Source organism: Vicia villosa, linkage group LG6 (genome assembly GCF_029867415.1).
Source record: "Vicia villosa cultivar HV-30 ecotype Madison, WI linkage group LG6, Vvil1.0, whole genome shotgun sequence".
Lineage (NCBI taxonomy): Eukaryota > Viridiplantae > Streptophyta > Magnoliopsida > Fabales > Fabaceae > Vicia > Vicia villosa.
This window is the reverse complement of record NC_081185.1, coordinates 83,730,638-83,737,051: the sequence shown is the minus strand read 5'-3', so window position 1 is coordinate 83,737,051 and position 6,414 is coordinate 83,730,638. Positions and strand designations below refer to the sequence as shown.

Sequence of the window (6,414 nt, the reverse complement as noted above, 5' to 3'; positions counted from 1 at the left end):
TATACCTTTCGTAACTCTAATTGATTTGTAATTTCTATTTTGTCGGAGTTTCCCGCTATTGTGTAAACAGGTTTTGAGAACCCTTAGTTCTCTACTATATAATATCCTTGCTTACACAAAAAAAAAAGCATCTCTTCATCTTCAAATGATTCAAAATCTTCATTGATATTATCATTCATGACCTGTAAAATAAAAATAATATAATTTAAATAAAATTATAATCCGAAGGATTTAAAATTACAGTGTTAAAATAGAAATGCCCAACTACTACATCATATCAATTGAAAAGTACAAAGTTGCAGAACATTTGAGATTAACTTACTACTACTACTACCATAGTTTCTTAGGTTTAACTACTACTACTATCATAGACATAGGGGTGTGCATGGATCAATAACCAAACCAAATTGAACCATATATATGGTTTGGTTTGGATCTTAAAACTATTTTACTAAAACCGGTTTATTTTTTTAAAACCGGTTTACATATGGTTTGGTTTGGTTCTAAACCGGTTTTTCACAAAAACCAGTTTTAACCAAAAAACCGGTTTTAAACCGGTTCTCTCAAAACCAATTTTATTTTCTTTTAAAAAACCAGTTTTAAAACCAGTTTTATAAAAAACCAGTTTTAAAACCAGTTTTTAAAACCCGTTTTTTAACAATTGAAGCAACATCTTTAGTACCTGTCATAATTTTGTTAGCAGAAATATCATAATAACTTTCCAATTACTATATAAAAGGAATTTAAAAATACTAGTAAGTCTACTTCTACACATTTATATCAAAATAACTTTCCAGTAACCAGAATGTTGATTTATATTAAAATGATATTTGTTATAAAAAAAAAAACTAAGCTTTCTGTGTTCATGTATATTAACTTTGGCCATTTGATTCAATTCTTAGATATTGAATGACACAAATGGAAATCTAGATGCCAAAAAGGCCTGCATGGCAGCACTGAAACTTCACAAAAGAATATCTAAAAAAGGTACAATAACCACTTCTTGTTTTTACTTTCCATATCTTCATGTTTCTATTTAACATGAGGATAGCCAAACTTCAGTAAAGGAAGTGATCTATAATAATGAATCACCTCATAAAACACTGGAATTTTGAATTTGTTGCAGGCCAAGAAACCCTCAGAACTTATTTGATAAGCTTGAAGCAGAGCTGTAACACAACTCATCTATTACTTGAGCAGCATTTATCTTGAACCCCCGTAGGTACGCATAGTCCTCCTAGTGCGGGAATTTGTATGAGTTCGCTTTTCCAAGATATTACTTGTAGTGACTATACTCATTCATTCATTCATAACAACAGAAGCATGGAACAGGTCATGAAGAACCAGAACCAGCACAAAAGCACTTCTATCTGTTATACTTAATCTTTGTGTCACAATATTTGCACGAAGCTTTTTGTTCTTCTTCTGACGATACAATGAAATGATTCCAAGCCTCTGAACGATTCTTTCGCTTCTTAGTGTGAGGAGGTGGCATTTCATTAGAGACGGTAGCTGGAGGGGTTGAAACCGTATTCTCGGATGTTGCATAGCTTCCATTAGTCATCTTGAATCTGTTAAAAGATCAAACAGAACAACAATTATTAGAATGAATTGTTAAAAATGCCAGTCATTATCAAAGTCAAATGAAACCAAACCAAAGTATCACATTAAACCACACACCCAAGTAAGAACAAATGAACAAATAACCCTCCAAATCCCATACTGCACTGCACACAGAACCAACACTTTAACTTTGTCAAGCATTTATCAGAAATTTGAAACATATTCACATTCTAAAGTTAATTTACTAGTCACAGATTCAAAGCCCTGCCTCATTTAAATTTAAGGTAAGTCCCTGACGTGTATAACGAAATCCCAACCGAAGGATACACAAACAAACAAAGTTCAAATCATCATTTAATCACTCATCATATAGGTAAGTTTCAAGATGATGATGATAGCTCAAGCAGTTGTAATTTAATAAAAGCTTAAACTCTCAAGATATGAAATTTAATAACATAAATATAGACAAAACATTTGAAAACTCACAGAAACAATGAAATTGCTAGTATTTAACTTTGTAGGAATATTTTATGTAGGTTTCTGATAAGAGTTTCTTTTAACATGACATGTTTTTCCTTGGCATTTTTCTTAGAAATACAAGAGGTTGTTAAAAGTTCAAACCAAAATTTCAGAAACCAAATTCCATTGTACTCAACAACAACATTCACTTTTTACTGATACTACTATTAGCCATGTTATAGCTTTGTCCCTTTGTTTGAATTCCTGGAAACACAAGAAAAGCTTTCGGCCAAAACAACACTAAGACACCAACAACCATCATCACCAAGCATAAAAACAAAACAACCATTAACAATATTAGTTCAAATAATCTTCAAAAGGGGTTTCATATAATCTTCAAAAAAGTAATAGAGAGAAGTTAGAGTTTCGTGTACCTTCAAGAAGTTTCCGACACGGCGAAGGTGAAGGAGAATCAAAGATTGGATGGAATGAGAGAGAAAGTGTAGTGAGAATCGGAGATGGAGACGGTGAAGGAGAATTGGGAGAAGGGTGGTGTTAACATTTTGGGAATTAGGGTTTAGCAGTTGAATTTGTGACAGCTACAGAGAAGAGAGAGTTGAGCGCAAGAGAAGAGAGAGTTGAGAGTCTCAAATTGGGTATCCAATAAGCTGATCCAAATTAATTATTGGTTTATGGTTTTCTTTTGGTTTTGATAAATGGGCCACCGGTTCTAAAATTTTACTTTGGGTTGGGTTTTTAAATATGGTTTCATTTGGATATAGATTTGGTTTATGGTTACCGGTTTTTTTGCACACCCCTACATAGACAACAATGAATCTGAACTTTGGTTCTACCTGCTTTATGGAATTCAACCAATTTTTATAAAACTAAAATTAAATATGCAGCCCATTTCTCAACTTCTATCATGCTTTGTTTTACTTCTAACATACACCAAACATTGATCCTCATGATATTCATTTGAAACAAAAAACATGATATTCATTTGCCTACAGTTGCAGGGGGCTGTAGTATTCAAGCTAGATTAGTGTAGATATACAGTGTGATAATCGTTTAACATTACGGTGGTTTCAAAGAAGTATGTGCAAATTCCAATTATGAATTTCTTGCTAAAACACATGTTGACAATGAATAAAATATCGCCAAAATATCACCAAAATAACACAGGGCTACAAATCCAGTCATGTTCACTATCCAAAAGCAATAAATTAAAACTATAAAAGAATTAATCAAAAGCAACATGTATGTAAAATACTCCAATCATGTACACAAACACATATTGGAGGATAATGATATTAGCATCTCTATCTACTGCTGCAAGTAATGCTCAATGATATTGTATTATTCTGATATTTCTCTCTAAAAAAATAAGTGTTAAACTTATGATAACTTCAATACACAAGCTATAGGTTCCAAATGCCCCTGTCTAAAACAACATATTAAAGTTGGCACATTGAAAATGATAACAGTAAGGTTGTTACTTAACTAGTTCTTAATAAACTCATATAAACATAATGAAAGACAAGCAAATTAACTTGAAACTAAAAACATGATTCAAAATATTTTTGTAAACATACAATTAGTCCTAAAGTTCACAAAATCATGTTTAAACTTGATAGTACAAATTTTAAAAACTTCATAAGTATTTTCGTATGACAATTATACTAATCACCAGGCTTAAAACTTTCTAAGAAACAATTTTGAGTTCTGTTTAGAATAAAGAATCACTTTTTTACCAGGATGAATGAAAACTCGCACACCACTGAAAACTCGCGCACTGTTACATTTGAAAATTGAGACCTACAAAAAACAAAATCGTTAGATTTGTCGGCAGAGAATAGAGAAAGTTGAAGGAGAACATTTACACACACAAGTTGAATGAGAGCATGTAGTTGAAGGAAACACTTGATAGGGCAAAGAATCCTAATGCGAAGAAGAAGGAGAAGCTTTTATGTTGAATAGGGTTGGGTTTGGGAGAAGCTCGTACGATGGAGAAAGGATTAGGGTTACATTTGGGATGAAGAAGAAAGGGTTAGGGTTACCCAATCGATATCGGATTTGGAATGAATGTTTCTTCTCTCGTGCGTTAGGGTGTGTTTGGTTCGAGGTAGAGCGAGGGGAGGGGAGGAAATATTTAAAATGAAATGTGTTTGGTTCAATTTTTAGGAAGGGAGAGGAGGGGAGCAAAATCCCTCCAAATGACACTTTTTGCGTTCCTCCGAATCGGGGGGATTCGGAGGGGAGGGGAGGGGATCTGAGTTTTAATATTAATTTAATTAATATATTTACTAAAATATCCTCAATTTTTTTATTATTTTAAAAATATTATTTTCTTTCATGTTCCTACTTTTCTTTTTGTGATTTTTTCTCTTTTGCTTCTATCAACTTATTATAATTATTCTTCACCTTCACCTTCAAAATATTTTTTACTTTTTTATTTAATAAAAATTATAATTACTATAATTTTTTGTTTTTTATTATAATTTATTTTATATATTCAAAAGTTGTTATTAACGCATAGTTTATTTTGTATCGAGAGTTATAATACGAATCAAGTGTACTCAATTTTTTTAATATTATGCGATAAGTTATGACTTTTTAATCACTTAGTTATACAAATATTATTTCCAAGAAAATGTTTATGAAATTTTTACAATTGAATATCATATCACTTATATAAAATTACAAGGATAAAATTGTAAATTATTATTAAAATCCCTCCCCTCCCCTCGTGAACCAAACATATTTTTAAACGAAATCTCTTCCCTCCCCTCCCCTCGTTTGAACCAAAGATATATATAATTATAAAAAATCCCTCCCCTCGTTTGAACCAAACATATATATAATTATAAAAAATCCCTCCCCTCCCCTCCCCTTCCCTCCATTAAAATCCCTCCCCTCCTCTCCCCCTCATTTGAACCAAACAGACCCTTAGAATCAATTTGGGAGGGTACATTGAAAATTTTACGCTTCAGGTTTGGGAGGGACAATGAAAATTCAATGAGGCAAAAGTGAAAATTAAGCGCTATGTGAAAAAAAATGAGCCAAGTTTCCCGTTGGAGACATTTTTTATTAAAAAAAATTGGATAGGTAATACATATGACATATGAGAACGGTGGTAATAAATAATATTTTATTAAAATAATTAAAAATATATAAGAACGGGTCTAACCCATTGTTAATAGGAGTCGTTCTCTTTGTCCTCTACAAAAACGGTTTCGGGCCGTTGCTGAAAATTTACAAAAAAATATATAAGCTACCGCAACAAATTATATAATTAGTTGCCTATTACTATCTACGAGAACAATTTTTTTATCTCCTAAAAATTAGGCGTTGCTATAGAGTAAAAATGTTGTAGTGAGATCACACTTCTCCACCAATTTCTTATTTTGTAACACACTTTTTAAAGTAGGTTGAGCTCCAGGAGTTGTTCTTGGCATAAAGTAATTACCAATACGACTAGTACTCTTTCTCTTTTGAGACGCAATCACTAAATCTGATCTTGATTGTTCTACATCTATTTCTACTACACCTATTTCTACTACACCACCCTCTTGAGTATTAAGATCAACATCCAAATTTTGTGCTTGAGTTTTTCTTCTCTTGTTTGAGACTTCATCAAGATTTTGTTTTATTTGATATTGGACATCTGGAGGCACCTTCTTACATGGTTCAACTTCACCTATTATTCCAGCCAAGTGACGTTTGAACCTATTAATCCCTCCTCCTCGAATAATTTTACTACAGTAAATACACAAATTAACAAGTTTTCCTTTCTCTTCAACTTGTTTACAATGACCCCAAGCTATATCAGTTTTTCCCCTACAACTCCGGAGTTGGATTGGATTTTGAGATGTAGCTTCTTCCGGTATTGTTACTTCAGTAGGTGATGTCATATCTAATATCAATCAAAATTTGAAAATCAAAAACTATATTACAAAAATATTAACAAAACATACAATTGTAAACAAAGATGGTTGAATTTATAAAAACATTATAAAAAAACACGAAATATGTTAAATAGGTGGCAGAATACAAACTTTACAGCATATATAGAAAAGATATATACAAAACAAACTTAATAGGTAGCATATCAAAATATCTAATCTATATGAATCTTTTATATATATATATATATATATATATATATATATATATATATATATATATATATATATATATATATATATATATATATATATATATATATATATATATATATATATATATATATATATATATATATATATATAGGGCATATCATATGAGAATGACATATTTATATGAGAATGTGAGAATGAATCTGAACCATTGGATTTTAAAATAAATGGTGGAGATTATGGGTGAATCTTTTTTTCTCTCTCCTACTTCATT

At 31.2% G+C, this 6,414-nt stretch overlaps 1 long non-coding RNA gene across 1 annotated transcript; it reads right to left on the bottom strand.

The window, feature by feature from the left end:
• Positions 1-790: 790 nt before the first annotated feature.
• LOC131611781 (uncharacterized) lies at positions 791-2,811 on the bottom strand. Its single transcript, XR_009287130.1, has 2 exons — positions 2,457-2,811; positions 791-1,571 (listed from the first exon to the last, which is right to left on the bottom strand). It is a non-coding gene; the product is annotated as an uncharacterized LOC131611781 (long non-coding RNA).
• Positions 2,812-6,414: the final 3,603 nt, after the last annotated feature.